Here is an 18,622-nt window from a genome sequence, read left to right on the forward strand (position 1 = left end):
CCAAATATGTATTGAATCTCTTATAAAATTTCAAAATGAAGACTATAAACCATGCACTATACCTTATTAGGTGAAAATGAAATTATCCAAGGAGCGTGGTTCTCCCAAATATGATACTAAACTTTATTGCTAGCTTGTTGGTAGCCTTTATAACGAACTCAAAGTTAACTTGATATTTCCTTTGCTATCGGTGTGGTTTCTTAATTTATGTAGAATCTATAGAAAAACCAATTGAAGATTGCAAAGATAATTATTCATTATATCAAGGGAACTTATTAGCTTGGTATACAGTATTACAGTGACAAAGTGAAAGATTTGGTTGATTACATCGATTCATATTGGGTTGGAGATAACTATTATAGGAAGTCTACATCTAGCTATGCATTTTAACTTAGTGCAGGACCCATAACTTGGTATTGTAAAAATTAGAAGGTCATTTCACTTTCAACCATAGAGGTCAATTATTGTGGTATAGGGCATGATAACGTAGAAGCCATATGGATTTGTCATTTCATATGAAAACTTTGGTTTCCTAATGGAGACATTGACAATTGTATTATATTGTGACAACCAAAGTGTGATACAAGTTCTAGAGAATCTTTTCACACAATAAGATGAATCAAGTGGAGATTTATTCTTATTAATTGATACCATTGGTATAATAAAAGTTGTGAATCTTGTTTATTGCGGGAAAAATCCTTAGGTTGCTAATATCTTTATGAAGCTTTTATCAAAATTTTAGTTTATAAAATTTTGGGTTATGCTTGGGGTTTGGGTTACTGTAATTATATAGGGGTATGCACGTAGTTTCACCTCTTGATCTCTATAGCATTGTGTTGATGGAAGAATTTTGGAATAACATGCTAAGTAGGTTCATCACACCATTAGATCTTCCAGAGACAATTAGTTTAAAATCAACAATCCATTATGTGGTTGATTGGGCATTTGACTAATTGGGAAATTAGACTAAATTAATTGATTTGTGTGTAGAACGAGGTAGAATTTAAGGAGTTCATTATACACACCCACCAATCTTATTGGACCTCATCGTGATCAATTCAAGGGAGTTGGTTACATCTTAGTGCTATATAAGTTAACCTTATGGGTCAACCTAAAGGGAACATGTGTGATGTGTTGTGTACAAAAATATTTTAGTTTCTTACACTTCTATGTATGTTGAGTTATGCTCACTTGTGTATAAGTGCTATAATAGAGCCATTAGACACAAAATCTTCTTGAAATACCTATCATTATGATTTATATAATTTTGTAGCTCTCCAACATAACTAATAATCTATCTTCCTATACCTCAAATGCTAATAGATAATGTTTCAAAGAAAAGCTTAATTGTGAATTTATTTCACTTTATTGTCCTTATGTCCCTAATAATCGGGAGGCTTGTCATATTTTTATCATGATGGTGGGATTTGTTGTTTTCCTACATATTAAGAAGATTTGATTCCTAATTCTCTCAACATATTAAATCTCAAACAAAATGGTTATTCTAAATACCTTGTTATGTTGGATAAAATGTTTGCTACAAGTGACTACCTCAACACTTTAAGTTGAAACAATGAATACTATAAATGCAACATTGGAGAGGCTACCCAATTAGTATATGTACCACGGATAATCCTAAAATTGTGTATTTGGGAGAAAAATACGCTCATGAAAAAGAAAAAGTAAAGTCCCTAACCCCTTTTCAAATAATTTGAAGATGTGTTTGCATGGTCTTATAAAGACATGCATGATTTTGATCCCTGTATAATACAATATTCAATACCTCTTGGATATGATGTTTTTCCAATTAGGTAGAGATAATATCTTATCAACCCCAATATTGATGCCATAATTAAGAAAGGCTTAGATAAAATGCTTGAATCCAATGTCATATTTATGGTGTGCTATTCTAAGTGGGCCACCAATATGGTTCCCATTTGAAAAAAAAGTGGAGACGTCCACCTTTATGTAGATTTCAGAGATTTAAAACAAGCAAGTTTTCAAGGCAATTTTCCTTTGCCTGGCATAAATAAAATTTACAATTTTATAGATGTCCTTGGTTAAAAAATTATATCTCATAGTTTTATAAATGTCATTGGTTCATAAATGATGTCTCTTATAGATGGCTTCTTCAAGGATAACTAGATCAAGTTGAATCCTGAAGGCCATCATAAAACCACATTAACCATAAGGTGGGGTTCCTTTGCATATTATAGAATTCCCTTTGGGATAATTAATGCAAGGAATACCTTTCAACGTGTCGGCACATTTCCTCAATTATCTGAATGGTATTAATATTCAAATTAACCTTGATGACCTGACTATTCAATATAAAAGGTGGAAAAATCATTTTGATTGTTTGAGATAGGTTTTCCTTAGATGTACGAAGTTTAGAATTTTGTTGAATCCCAACAACTTTACCTTTTGTGTCACTAAAGGCAAGTTCCTAGGTCACGTTGTGTAGATTCAAAACTGCTCATGAAATTTACTAGATCACAAGACTTGATGCTATTCTATTCATCCGCAGAAAGTAAATCACGATAGAGAACACAAATCATTAACATGCATCAAAATTCAAGAAACATACACATATATTTGTCTAGGGCAAAGAAACTGCTCAAAACCCCTTACTATATGTATTGCATTAACCAAAGGATAGAGAATAAATACAATGCTTTCTCAAGCCTGAGCAACCCCTGCACTAGTATGATCTATCTCACTACCTCACAGAATAACTCAAGCCAATAATTAGCCAATTTCCCATCCTACCAAGCTCCTATTTCCTTTTGTTGTTTGATGAGGAATTAGCCTCCTATTAATTAGGGAAATTACTCATTGAGAATTGCACAATTCCTTTAGGCCCTTCTTTGACTGTATGCACCACCTGTACAACTTGGAAAATTCTATAAACGATAGTACACTGCCCTTGAACTTCGATATCAATTGGGAAACTAAAATTCTGTACATGCATGAGTTAATTTAGGTTGATTGATTAGTTTAATTAGATGATTGCTCAGTGTAAAAAAAGTTACACACCCTTGACTGAACCTCCACTAGTTCTACTAACAATGAGAACTAGTAACATTGACAATAACTCAAATTAACTGAAATAGAATGCAACAAATTAGAAATCAATCATGTAGAAATGAACTCAAGTGTCTCCAACTTAAATTTACTGATTTAACTGAGTGACAAGAGCTATGTCACCTCAGTTGACTACCTCCAAGTATTTTGTTGAAATTAAAATTAAAATTTCTCCTAATTTAATCACGACAAAATTGAATTAGGAATTTCTTGCTGCATTTTCAACACTCTCTCATCAAGAAAGGGAGTATCATATACCCCAATCCTGCTTTTGTGGAACTCAAATTTTCCTCTTGACAAAGACTTTGTCAAAATATCTGCATCCTGTTCTTCTGTCGAAATGTACTACAACAACATAATCTTCCTTTGCACACAATCTCATAGATGGTGATACCAGATGTTGATACGCTTGGATCGATCATGAAATACTAGATTCTCGAAGAGTTTGATACAACTATGGTTGTCACAGTAAATCACTATAGGATCCATATTCTAACCAAATAACCCAACGATGATCTTTCTCATCTAGATAACCTCACATGGTGCTTGACTTGCAGCCATGCATTCTGCTTCCCCTGAGCTGAGTGCCACAACTCTATGCTTCATGTTGTACTAAGAAATTGCTACTGACCTAACAATGAAAATTCCTCATGAAGTACTCTTCCTGTCTGATGGACTCCCCACCTAATCTGCACTTATGAAGCCTTAAATCCTCTCTCCCTTTGTTTGTCTGTACCAAAGACCAAATCGAGTAGTGCCTATGAGGTATCTCAGCACATGCTTTGTTGCCTTCCAATACAGTTTGGTTGGATTAACCATGGATTGACCAAGCCGGTTAACTGCATAACACATGTTCGGTCGTGTTTTCACCAAATACATGAGTGAACCCACAAGTTGCCTGTAGGTGGTAGCCTATGATTCCTCACCTAAAGTGGCATCCTCTTTCCTCTAGTTACATGTTAGAGGAGTTTCCATGGGTTTTCTAATCTCCATGTGGAACTTATTTAGTATATCGTTGGCATACTTTCCCTGAGAAATAATTTCCCCATCTCCTTGCCATACTTCCAAACCGAGGAAATAATGCATGAGACCCATGTACTTCATCTCTAACTCTCTTACAATGTCCTCTTTGCAATATTTGATCAGTTGCTCATCACCATTAAGGGTCAGGTCATCGACATATAACAAACTAATCAATGATTTACCTTCTACCACATTGTGATAAAGGTTTACATCTGTTTCACTTTTGGTGAAGCCCAAACCGGTGATATAGCTATTGATCCCGGTGTACCAAGCATGAGGTGATTTCTTAAGTCCATAAAACGCTCTCTTGAGTCTAAAAACATGCGACTCTCTGTCGAAGGTCTCAAACCCCTCTGGTTGCTCAATATACACCTCCTCCTCAATAAATCCATTGAGAAATGTTGTCTTCACATCCATTTGGTGGATCTTTCACCCCATCTGCATTGACAGTGCTAGAATTGACCTGATGGATAAGTACCTTACTACTAGAGCAAAGGTCTCCACATAGTCAATTCCCTCCACCCGAGAGAACCCCTTGGCCACAAATTTGGCCTTACATTTCTCTATGATCTTGTCTGCTGCATGCTTTACCTTGTAAATCCATCTTGAACCAACCACTATTTTTTTTGCTGGTCTTGGGACCACTTCCCAAACATTGTTTCCAATAGTGGAATGATATTCCTCTACCATAACATCAACCCATGCTAGTTGTTGCACTGCTTCCTTGAATGAGGATGGTTCTTTCTCAACTAGTTCACTCATGAGAGCCATGCATCCAGTGTATATATCTAGTGACCTCCTTGGTCTGCACTGTGATGTGGGTGCTCTCACATTCTCTCTAGCATCCTACAACAATCTTTCATCTTCCCTGGTCCACTTCCTTCCTTCTTTGGATGTCTCTACTTTAGTGGATGTCTCCACTGTCTCCTCCTCTTATTGTGGCTACTCCACAACTTCCTGAGTGTTGGGTTGTGTTATATTCTTTCCATGTAGTTAACAGGGGGTTTGAGGGGTACCCGTAACCCCACTTTATGGGGTCCGGGGCAGCACCTCGAAAAATTTTGGTTTTGGACCCTAAGTTAGGATGGGCGGACCCACCTATGGTTTTGTGCATGATTTTCACACATGTTTTTGGACACGATGGTTTTTCGGTCCATGGTATTGGATGCTTCGGCATGTATAAATATGTATTGTAACATTGAAAGGAATATAATGAAAAATCAAGCTGGTAGTCCCGGTTTGGGATCTAGTGGGAAAATCTCTGTGTATATGTGTTTTATGTGTTTTGCTCTTGCATTATTTATTTTCTGTGTTTTAGAATTCGTATACAGGTAATTTCTGTACGGGGTTAAAACCTACATTTGGTATTAGAGCTGTTTTGGCTTCAAGGGGACACCTTTGTTGCTGAGGGGTTTCGCTCGAGCCTGTGGTAGACCCTGTTCAGTAGGAGATCTGTGAGATCGATTCTGGTGGTGAAAAAAGATGGCCAACAGTGGAAAGATAGAGATCGAGAAATTTAATGGTCAGAGTTTTGAGTTGTGGAAACTCAAGATGGAGGATCTGTTGGTGGATAAAGACCAGTGGATCGCGGTAGATTCGGGTACTAAACCGACGGGAGTGTTCGATGAAGAATGGAAGAAGTTGGATCGGAAGGCAAAGAGCACAATACAGTTGTGTGTCTCAGATTCAGTATTGCTGAATGTATCAGGGGAAGCTACGGCGAAGGCTTTGTGGGACAAGTTAGGGAATTTGTACCAATCTAAGTCTCTGGTGAATAAACTGTTCCTGCGGAAAAAGCTGTATAACATGAGGATGAAAGATGGAGACTCGGTGACAGAGCATCTGAACGCATTTAATACTGTGGTAAGTCAGTTAGCATCTGTTGATATTAAAATTTCAAATGAAGATAAGTGCATCAGTTTGTTGTGTTCTCTACCAGATTCGTGGGATAGTTTGGTTATTGCAATAGGTAGCAATGCAACTGCCTTGCAATTTGATGAAATAGTCTCAGCCTTGTTGACGGAGAGGATGATACGGAAAAATATGGAGAGCCAAAATGGTGATGCTGTGTCTGTACGAGTGTTGGGTTGTGTTATATTATTTCCACGTAGTTAATAGGGGGTTTGAAGGGCACCTGTAACCCCACTTTATGGGGTCCGGGGCAGCACCCCAGAAAATTTTGGTTTTGGACCCTATGTTAGGTTGGGCAGACCCACCTATGGTTTTGTGCATGATTTTCGCACATGTTTTTTGGACGCAATGGTTTTCGGTCCCTGGTATTAAATGTGATGGTTTTCAGTCCATGGTATTGGACGCAATGATTTTTCGGTCCATGGTATTGGATGTCTCGGCATGTATAAATATGTATTGTAACATTGAAAGGAACATAATGAAAAATCAAGCTGGTAGTCCCGGTTTTGGGATCTAGGGGAAAATCTCTGTGTATATGTGTTTTACGTGTTATGCTCTCACATTGTTTATTTTCTGTGTTTTAGAATTCGTATGCAGGTAATTTATGTATGGGGTTAAAACCTACAATGAGGACGGTCCCAGAACAGAAACAAAAATAAGTCATCGAGTGGGAGATCTAAATCTAGAGGGAGATCTAAATCTCCATGAAAACCTGTAAACGTGGTGTGCTGGAAATGCGGAAAGGAAGGCCACTTTAAAAGGGATTGTAAATCTAAAGCTCCTAACAAAGGAAAGGGATTTGATGAGGCTCCTTCTGCAGAGGCGAAAACCACCTCAGATGAAGGTGGGGATGTGTACTTGGCTTCTTCAAGTACACATGTAGATCATGAGGCATGGTTGATTGACTCAGGTGCATCCTTTCACTTCACTCCCCATAGAGAGTGGTTCTATGAGTATGAGAAATATGATGGTGGTGATGTCTTCTTGGGGGATGAAAGGAAGGCTAGAATCATTAGTCGTGGAAAAGTAAAGTTGAAGCTGCAAGGTGGAAGGGTTAGAACACTTCCGGGTGTTCTGCATATTCTTGCATTAGCCAAAAATCTGATTTCTGTTAGTAAGCTGGATAATGCAGCTGTAAAAACAGTGTTCGAGAAGTGTTATAGACATTTTTGTGCCTCGCGTCAAGGAGCAGGAAATGTCGATAATTACAGGGATCCTCAGTCCCTAAACATGTTGTTCTTACCCCTAAAAGAACAAGGTCATCAATCAACAGCACTTCCAATCAGTTCTCCACCTGAAAACACTTCAGAACAGGCTTATTTTGGATCATGTCAGCTGCTTAACTGAGCTTCTGCGCTGTATTGCAACTGTCCCACTCTGTACCTGCGCTGGAAGTCAAAAACAATGAAGGCTACCTGCGCTGGGCGAGATTGGCCAAGTGGCACAGTCCTCCTGCAAGGTGTCAATTGCCCAGGAAGCTTCCAAACTGACACTTGGTTCATCAGATTCGCCTTGTGATGAGTAAGAGGTACTTGATCACCATGTGTAACCAAGGATCTCCAAGTGGACTCAAGAACTGAAGATTAACTGAAGAGGGAGAGGACACTAGTCAGCTCTATGCCAGCCTCAAGCTGACTCATCCTCTCTTCTTCTCTCCTATATATAGAGCTCTTCTATGAGGTCTAAGGAGGCTGGAATTTTGTATAAGCAAGGAGGTGCTGTTGGTATACCGCCAGGATTATTGGGTGATTGTTTTACTAGAGGTGAAGAGGAGAGTTCTTGCTGCCGAGGAAGTGCTGCTGGATTGGATCCAACATCATTGGTTGTAACTTCCTCTGGAACCCTGTTACTTTCTATCAATAAAGTTTGCATGTTCTCCTATATACTTGTTTTACATAGATGCTTTGTGTTTACATGTATATTTGATGCACCCTAATCCATGCTTCAGTTATGAGTACATGTATCTTGTAGTTCGCTCTCTTGTTTTGTGCAGGATCTGTATGTAGCTGGATCGGCTAGGAGAGCAAAGAGCTGGGAGCAGGATACCAAGAGAGAAGGACAAGGATCGACTAAGCGCAAGACATTAGGTTGGTTGACCTTCTTACTATTCTCTCTGTACTTTCATAAAGTGGAACATGAAAACTTTATCATTCAGTTGTTGCTAAAGACTGTCACCTTTAGAAGGGTTAGTGTCATCCGCATCGGATACTTTTCCCCACAACAAGAAGGATACCTGCAAGATGGTTCGGGAAGCACTGGTATTGATGCGGGGAGTTCGGATTGGAACACTGTACAAGCTGCAAGGTAGCATTGTTGTTGATGGGTGCAATAGTTCCGTGGTTCCTGAAAGTGGAGCAGAAAATCTAGTGGTCTCTGGAGAAAATACCATGCTGTGGCATCAAAGGCTTGGACATATTGGAGAGAAGGGCCTTCGAATACTTCATGGTAAAGGTATGAGTAATAGCTCTCTGGATTTTGATTTCTGTGAAAATTGTGTATATGAGAAGCAGAACCGGGTGAGTTTCCCCTCTGGTGGTAAGAGGGCGAAACATATATTAGAGCTTGTGCACAGTGATGTGTTTGGACTTGTGAAGGTTCCATCACTGGGTAAGTCTGTGTACTATGTATCATTTATAGATGAATTCTCAAGGAATACATGGATATATTTCCTTAAGAAGAAATCTGAAGTCTTTGATAGGTTTAAAGAATTTAAGGCTCTAGTGGAAAACCAGATAGAGAAGAAGATAAAGGTGCCGAGGACAGATAATGGTGGAGAGTTTTGCAGTAAGGAATTTGAAGAATTCTGCAAGAAGTGTGGTATAGCACGATAGAAGACTACTCCATATACACCTCAACAAACTGGAGTTCCAAAAAGAATGAACAAGACGTTGATGGAAAGGGCAAGAAGCATGCGCAGTGGTGTCGGGTTAGGACAGGAATTCTGGGTAGAGGCGGTGGATACTGCATGTTACCTGGTCAACAGGTCACTTTCATCAGTGTTGGAGGATAAGACTCCACAAGAGGTATGGACTGGTAAGAAACCCTCTCTTTCACATCTGAGGTTATTTGGATGTGATGCATATGTACATGTTCCAAAGGAGAAACGAACCAAGTTGGATAGTAAATCTGAAAAGTGCATCTTTATTGGGTATAAGGATGGTTTAAAGGGTTATAAGCTTTGGAACCCAGTCACACGAAAGGTTGTGTACAACCGAGATGTGGTGTTCAGAGAGGTGAAAGATGTTATTAAACATGAAATCCAACCAAAGGAACCCGAGAAGATAGAGTTTGAGCTAAAGGAGGAAGAATCAGAGTCTACAACAGAGGAGGAATCAGAAGATGAAGAGCCACAAACTCCAGCTATGAGAAGATCAGTTCGAGAAAGAAGGCAGCCATAAAGGTATAGTCCATCTGCTTTCTGTTCAAATTTTGCTTTGTCTGTTACTGATGATGATCCCAGAACTGTGAAGGAAGCAGTGGATTCAGAGGATGGAAAACTCTGGAAAGTGGCCATGGTTGATGAAATGGCATCTTTGCACAAAAATGAGGCTTGGGATTTGGTGGAGTTGTCGGCTGGAAGGAAACCCGTTGGCAACAAATGGGTGTTCAAAAAGGAGACAAATGCAGAAGGAAAAGTGGAGAAATTCAAAGCTCGGTTGGTAGCAAAAGGTTATTCCCAGGTGCCAGGAATTGATTTTGGTGATATTTTTTCTCCTGTTGCCAAGGTAACTTCTATTAGATTACTTTTATCTGTTGCTGCTGCTTTTGATTTTAAGGTAGAACAGATGGATGTGAAGACAACATTTCTTCACATGGATCTAGAAGAGGAGATCTACATGAAGCAACCTGAAGGCTTTGCGGTGAAGGGTAAGAAAGAACTGGTATGTAAGTTAAAGAAGTCTCTATATGGGTTAAAACAGTCACCAAGGATGTGGTATCAGAAATTTGATACATTTATACAGGGACTTGGCTTCACCAGAAGCAAAGCAGATCACTGTGTATATTTTAAATTAATTGGTGACCGTGTTATTTATCTAGTCCTATATGTGGATGATATGTTGTTGGTTGGAAATGACAAAGAAGTTATCAAGGATTTGAAGACCCAGTTGTCCTCCAAATTTGACATGAAAGATCTTGATGCTGCAAACTATATTTTGGGCATGGAAATTAAAAGAGATCGGGCACAGAGGAAGCTTTGGTTAAACTAGAGGAAGTATGTCGAGACAATATTGCAGAGGTTTAATATGCAGGATAGTAAACCAGTGAAGGTTCCTATTCCTGTAGGTGTCAGGTTATCTGCTGAACAGTGTCCCAAGACACAAGAAGAGGAAGAGGACATGTCCTGTGTTCCATATGCAAGTGCAGTCGGTAACCTGATGTATGCAATGGTTTGTACTAGACTAGACATTGCACATGCAGTGGGAGTATTGAGTAGGTTTATGTCAAAACCAGGGAAGGAGCACTGGACAACAGTGAAGTGGGTTTTCAGGTATTTTCGTGGCACTAGTGATTATGGTTTGTGCTACCAAGGAAGACCAAGATTGGACAGAGTGTTGGATATTCATGGCTTTGTTGATGCAGACTGGGCTGGAGATCTGGATCAGAGAAGATCTACAAGTGGGTATGTGTTTAACCTATTTGGAGGTATAGTCAGTTGGATGAGTAAGAAACAATCTGTAGTGGCACTGTCAAATACAGACACAGAATACAAGGCAGCCACTCATGCAAGCAAGGAAGCAGTTTGGTTGCAGAGATTGTGTTCAAGAATGGGGTTAGTACAGGAAGCTATAAGGATAGACTATGACAGCCAAAGTGAAATTTTCTTGGCAAAGAACCGCGCATATCATTCAAAGACAAAGCACATTGATGTTCAGTATCACTTTGTGAGGGATATGATAGAAGACAAAAAAGTGTTGCTGGTAAAGGTGGACATTTTGAAGAATACTGCAGATGCATTGAAAAAATTTGTGAGCTCTGAGAAGTTCTCTTGGTGTAGAGAGACAATGGACATTTCAGGGTTGGAAAAATGACTAAGCTCTCTTGTGGCCCCCTGTGGAAAGAAAACAACAAGTGGGAGAATGTTGGGTTGTGTTATATTCTTTCCACGTAGTTAACAGGGGGTTTGAGGGGTACCCGTAACCCCACTTTATGGGGTCCAGGGCAGCGCCCCGAAATTTTTTGGTTTTGGACCATATGTTAGGATGGGCGGACCCACCTACGGTTTTGTGCATGATTTTCGCACATGTTTTTGGACATGATGGTTTTTCGGTCCATGGTATTGGATGCTTCGGCATGTATAAACATGTATTGTAACATTGAAAGGAATATAATGAAAAATCAAGCTAGTAGTCCCGGTTTTGGGATCCAGTGGGAAAATCTCTGTATATATGTGTTTTATGTGTTCTGCTCTCGCATTATTTATTTTTTGTGGTTTAGAATTCGTATGCAGGTAATTTCTATACGGGGTTAAAACCTAAAATGAGGTTCTTCCTTTGGAGCCAAAAGCTCCTAATTAGGTTGCAACTGAAGCTCCCTCTAAAGAGATCACCTCATTTCCTTCTCCTCATCAAACTTCACATCCCGTCTGACCACTGTCATCATGAGGGATGGAAAGTACACATGATAATTGTGAGGTGTATCTTTTTACCCCACAGATATGCTCCACTATGCTGTTAGCTCTAGCTTTTTCCTTGCTTCCTTGGAAACATGATAGTAAATTTATGATCTAAAGATCCTGAAGTGTGACACATATGGTTTATTCCCTGAAAAAGCTTCCTCTGGTGTAATCATGCCAAGAATCCTATGAGGACTCCTGTTCTATAAATAGACCGCTGTGTTGAATGCTTCAACTAACAAGAGTAGAGGTAGGCTTTGGTCATGCAACATCACCCGTGATGCTCCCACAATACTTCTATTCTTCCTCTCAGCAACTCCATTATGTTGTGGGTTATGAGGTGCTATGAAATCCCTTCAAATTACTTCCTTTGCACAAAAAATTTTAAACTCATTCGACACGTACTCACCACCATTATCGCTCCTGAGAGCCTTCACTTTCCTGCCAGTCTCTTTCTCAACAAGTGCTTTAAACTCAACAAATTTGGAGAATGTCTGGTCTTTCTTCTGCATGAATTAGATCCAACACTTCCAAGAGAAATAATCTACAAATAGAACATAATACATGTGCTTGGTAGTGGATTTTGTTGAGAAAGGTCCACATACACCGAAGTGGATCCTTTCAAGGATTGCATGTTCCCTACTATCCCGATCATTGAAGGTGGATCTTGTATACTTCCTCAATGGACACCCTTTGCATATATCTTGTTTCTCTAGTGCTCCATTGGGAAGGCCTGTAGAAAAATTATGCATGATCTTCAAAGCGCCATGATGCAAATCACCAATTCTTCTATGCCATAATTCGCCGACATCTCAGATTTTCACCTTCTTTGCTTTTGTGCTCAATGCTGAACAATCTTCCACATCTAATTTGTAGAGGTTCTTTACTCGAACCCTAACCTATTTCACTTGTCCTGTGGCGATGTATCTCAAGAAAGTACTTCTTTTGCTGAATATCACATCGTAGCCACAGTCTTCCGACACCCGGATGGAAACTAGATTCTTCTTTAGACCCAGTACATACATCACATCCTTGAGCATGAGAGGGGAGGTAGAATCCCTCTGAAAAGTAACTGTACCAATGCTGGCCACACTATACCTTCCATCATCTCCCATATCAATTTGCATCTAGAGGTCCTTCTCCTTCAAGTAACTGAAAAATTCTTTCTTGCCCGTCATGTGGAATGAGACACCATTGTCAAGATACCACACAATACACATCACTGTGCTTGCCATGCATGCAGTCAGGGTAAAATCAAGTTTGAAATGTGAAGCCAAGGCTTCACCCACTAATCCTCTTGTGGTCTTCTTTCATGCTTTCTTATGTGGACATTTCATAGCATAGTGTCCCAGTTCATGACAGTGAAAGCACTTTATTTTGGACAAGTCTTTATTGTTGCCCCCTTGACCTGATTCTGCCTTGGATTGGGATTTCTTCCCTTTCCGGCCAAGGCACAATTATCCTTGGCATCACCCTTGGATGAGGTTTCGTCTCTGGTGTTCCACATTATCTCCTCTTGTACCTAAGCGGACTAAAGTCGTTCCCAATTTGGTAGCTTCTCGCTCTTATTTATTGAATCCTGGTAGTTGTGCCAGCTCTTGGGAAGGCCTAGAAGCTCTAGGCTTACTAGATCATCCTCTACTATAGTAACACCAACTTGACCAAGTTCATCACGACATTATGTGAACCTTCTAAGGTACTGTGGAATTGTTTCACCCTTCCTAAGCTTGTCCTTCAGTGCCAGCTTCCTGTGGTCACTATTGTTTTGGAACAATCTATCAAGGCCTGCCACATTACATATGGAGTCTCTTTCTCGTGGAGATTCAAGACAATATGGTCTCAAACTCCCTCTAATATGATCCTCCTTGCCTTTGCTACACACTTCTTCCATTCTACTAGATCTTGAGCGTCGGATGTTAGAGGCTTCATGATATCATTATCTATGAATTCCTTCAGCCCATTATCTTCCAACACTACCTCCATCATGTCCTTCCAAGCAACATAATTCAAGCTACCCTCAAGGGCATACTCGAGTCTTAGTCCATAGAAATCCATCCTGCTAGCTCTGAAGAATTGATCCTACAAATTTGATCCACTTGCAAAGACAACTTCAAATTCTCTTCTCTACTGTGATTCCTACTTTGATACCATGTAGAAATTTAATGTGTAGATTCAAAACTGCTCATGAAATTTACTAGATCACAAGAATTGAAGCTACTCTACTCATTTGCGGAAAGAAAATCACGATCGAGAACACAAATAATTAACATGCATCAAGATTCAACACACATACATAGAGATTTATCTAGGGGAAAGCAATTGCTCAAAACCCCTTACTATATTTATTGCATTAATCAAAGAATAGAGAAGAAATACAATGCTTGCTCAAGCCTAAGCAACCCCTGCACTAGTATAATCTATGTCACTGCCTCACAGACTGACTCAATCCAATACTCAGCCAATTTCCCAGCCTGCCAAGTTCCTGTTTCCTTGCGATTTTTTATAATGAATTAGGCCCCTATTAATTAGGGAAATTACTCATTGAGAATTGCGCAATTCCTTTAGGCCCTTCTTTGACTGTATGCACCACTTGTACAACTTGGAAAATTCTACAACTGATAGTACACTGCCCTTGAAATCCAATATCAACTGGGTAACTCGAATTCTCTGCATAGATGAGTTAATTTTGGCTGATTGAGTAGTTTAATTGGATGATCATTCAGTGTGAAAAAAGTTACACACCCTTGACTGAACCTCCACTAGTTCTACTGACAGTGAGAACTAGTCATTAGGGGACTTTTGAGGTCTAAAATGGGCCTCCTAAGGAAACTATAAAATAATAGTGGAAATAATAAAATAAGATTAGCTTACATCATCAAATTTTAGAGGGAAAAAAGAAAAAAAAGATTTTTTTCAACTCGTATTTTCAACTTATCTCCCTATGGGTTTACTCACATTTCAAGCGAAAACACTCGTTGGATGCAAAATTTGATTCGTCATCCAAGGAGTACCCATGTTGCATATTTTCGATGGACCCTACTACACAAAAAACGGAAAATACATTAAAAACGTGATTGCAATCACATTGTTTCATGTATTTCTCATTTTTCGTGCAGGAGGGTCCATCAAAAGTATGCAACGTGGGCACTCCTTGGATGATGAATTAAATTGTGCATCAAACAAGTACCCCCGCTCGAAATTTAAGTAAAACCTTAATGAGATGAGATGAAAATACGAGTTGAAAAGTAGTTTTATTATTTTATTATTTTTTAATCTTTTTACTTTTTTACTCCAAAATTGGTGAATCATCCCCCATGGTTGACATCATCATCTTGAATCCTATTGGTTCTTATAAAGTTTATTTTGGTTGTACATTTTTCTTAGGAGGTCCATTTTAGACCTCAAAATTCCCCTAATGTACACTGACAAAAACTCAAATTAACTGAAATAGATTGCCACAAATTAGCAATCAATCATGTAGAACTGAACTTAAGCGTCTCCAACTCGAATTTATTGAGTTAACTGAGTGACAAGAGCTATGTCACCTCAATTAGCTACCTCCATGTATTATGTTGAAATTGAAATTCAAATTTCCCCTAATTTAATCAAGGGAAAATTAAATTAAGAATTTCTTGTTGCATTTTCATCATATTATTTATAACATGGCATAAGCATTGATTTTGAAATGATTTATACCATGCAGAGGCTACCTCATCCTACCTCTAAGAAATCCATTCAACTCTTCATGGATACGATTAATTTTATGCTATGATTTGTCCCTAAATTAAATGAAATTATCAAACATGTTCATAAATTTTAAGGAAAGATGTAAATTTTGTTGGGATAGGGATGCTAAAAATGCATTTTTGTCCATAAAAAAGGTATTATTGCTAGTTCTATTTAGGTTGAGCCTATTTTTTCTAGAGAATTTCAAATCTACATTAATGTTATAAGTGAAGTTGTTTCAATTATGTTATTTTAGTTAGATTCTAGAATTTTTGAAAGAATGGTTGATTTCATGAGTGAAATTTTGAGTGAGAGAGAAGTAAAATGCTCAATTATTGAAAAACACGCTTTTTCACTTATCACTATTTTAGATAAATTTAGATAATGTACATACCAACTCCACTAACAAAAAATTGAATAGGCTTATCAAACATATTATAGAATATAGTCCTTGGGAATGACATGCACGATTGATACATGCCTTGTGGTTAGATCAAACAACAATGAAAATCAATAATAATAATAGTGAGATACCTTTTAAATTGGTTTTCATTGTACGGGTGCATCCCGACGCTGAAAGCCATTGACTTTGTGCGGCTCTTTGACATTGTAGGATCTATAAGATCTGTGTGGCATAGGATGTGAATTTTAGGTCCATTACCTTAAATTGTATTAAATGGCAATAGGTTCATCTTTAGCATATTACAATTTTTCATGTATCATTCATAGAGCTTTAGGGATTAGTAGGCATAATGGTATTTTGAATAAAATTAACACATCCAATCGCACTAATAAGTAATGTTTATGTAAAAAACCTTTTGGTTTTCACATGAAGCGAAGATTAAAGAGAAACTAACTATGGTACCATTAGTGACATCAACTAGAGATTCCAACATTGAGTTAGAAGAGTAGTCTGCAAAAGTACTTGAAATACCTAGGAGAGGCATAAAAATTAAGAATAATTTACAAAGTTGCATTTCTTAAAGGAACCACAAGTAGAAGAGTCAAAGAAAGGAAAACTACTAGCTAAGGTTGCTACATATCACACCCACAACACCCTAAGAAACAAAACTCATCAAGGCAAGGTCATGAGCATCAACGAACTTACTATCAACCAACATGTAATAAAAAATGTACCTAATATATATATATATGTACATGAAGTAATGAAAGTAATGCATGGAGATATCAAAGTATTGCAATGACAACATGGAATTGAGGAGGAAACTAGAATTAAAATCAAGTCAGAAAAGAAGCATTGGGTCCCCATGTCCACCTTTCTTTTTTTTGCTTAAGCAAGAGACGATCCTTCTATTTACTTAGATAAGAAAATAATTACAAAGGTTAAAACAAGTGCGCAGAGGCACAAACCCCACAAAGGAAGAGGGAAAAATACACAATGTGCCCGAAAAAACCTGCCCATAGGCAAACTAAAACCAAGGCTAAGACAACCCTAGAACCTTAAGCATGCACGTGGACCCCAAAGTTAGCCACCGTTGATCTGTCTCCTTTTGATCTGGCAGACTAAAACCAAAACGCGTGGAGCAGTAGCCCGCGGAAAAACCCCTAAACTGCTCAACCAACGCTGGCCGTCGATCTTCTCCCTTTGATCCTACAACTATTATCCATATTGTGCGGCTTAAAAGCACGATAAATACTGCACGATGAGGGTGGTATTCCTTTCCCGTCCCCCACCACGTGCTGCTCACTGAGTGGCATCGCTGGCTTTCCATGTAAACCATATTTTGTTTTGAGGGCGCCTAATGAAGGTGGTAAACCATAAGTAGTTTTGACCTTCCGGACCCACAAACTTGCACGACAAATTGTGGTCGTTGATCTCCCCCCTCCAGATCTAACGACCACTATCAACATCGTGCCGCCGATAAGCCCAAGGAATACCGCGCGATGAGGGCAGTATTCTCTCTTCTTCCCCCGCCACACATCGCTTGCTAAGTGGCATCGCCTACCATCTGGGAAAACTGCTTCTGGGTCAAGGGGCGCCCGATGCGGGTAGTTTCTCTCGAGCAGTTTTTGATTCCGGTTCCCTGATCCTCTGTCCTCCAATGTGTTACGCGAGGACGACATGCCCGGAAGGGTCACCTTGTGCATGGAATGTCCTTCTTCACGGTAGCCCATTTCCTCATAGTTTTTTCCTTTTGAGTAGAAATCCTCTAGCCCGATGACAGTCTTTGTCCAGGATTCCTGTGAGAACTTACAGTGCTCAGCCTCTGAGAAATACTTATGCTTCATTGACATGAAGTGAAAAATTGTCTCGTTTCTTATTCTGATATTGCTGTCTGTCACTAAGGGCCCACGCTGAGCATTCATCTCTCATTCTGTCATCCGTTACCTCCTCCCACCAGCAGCACATGTCGGTAAACTTGCTTCTAACCCCCTCATTGGCAAGCCAATCCGCCACTTTTTTGGCTTCCCTGTGAACATGCACAAACCTAAGAGTTCTTAGAATTCTTAGGTGTGATTGAATTCTTTGGTAGACTTGCAGAAGCCACCAGTGACCTGAGATTTTCTCTGGTGCTGCTCCTGCACTTATCCGCTTGACCGAATTAATTACTAACTCTGAGTCAGCCTCAATGATGACATTATGAATGTTGTGTTTGAGCAATATTTCCAAGCATAGCTCCATCGCCATGAGCTCAGCCATATTGTTGGTTGCCTTCCCTAGATAACTATAGAAAATGACCTGTATGTTTCCCTCCTCATCTCTCATGACCCCTCCATAACCTGCTTCTCCAGGATTTCCTTTTGAGGCTCCATCTATGTTAAATTTTAAAAAACCTTGAGAAGGGGGTTGCCAGAAAGCCTTACCTTCTGAGGTATTCTTGTTGATTTGCAGAGGACACTGGGGGAGATGAACCTGAAGCTCCAACTTTTCCAGGATTTTGGCCTCTCTGTGTCCTATGGGTTTTCCAGTAGAAACACCCCCCAGGATGTGGATAGTCTCCTTGAGTTTCTTGAGGATTAGCTTTAGGATGCTTCTCACTGGGCCCATTTTGTCTTTGAAAATCCTGTTGTTGCGCTCCTTCCATACATTCTAGCTTAAGAACCCTAGAGTCAATGCCCAGGATGAATTTATTGTATCATTATCTGAAAAAAAAATTCCGCCAGTTTTTCAGCATAGCAATGATGTCATCTTCGTGCTTGTCTGTTTGCTTGAAGACATCTCCAACCCAGTTCCATAGTGTGGTAGTGTAGGAGCATCTGTTAAGAAGATGATTTGTGGTTTCTTCCTGTTGTCCACACAGG

This window comes from Pinus tabuliformis, chromosome X (genome assembly GCF_031772625.1).
Source record: "Pinus tabuliformis cultivar Carrire ecotype Pingquan chromosome X, CPIR1, whole genome shotgun sequence".
Classification (NCBI taxonomy): domain Eukaryota; kingdom Viridiplantae; phylum Streptophyta; class Pinopsida; order Pinales; family Pinaceae; genus Pinus; species Pinus tabuliformis.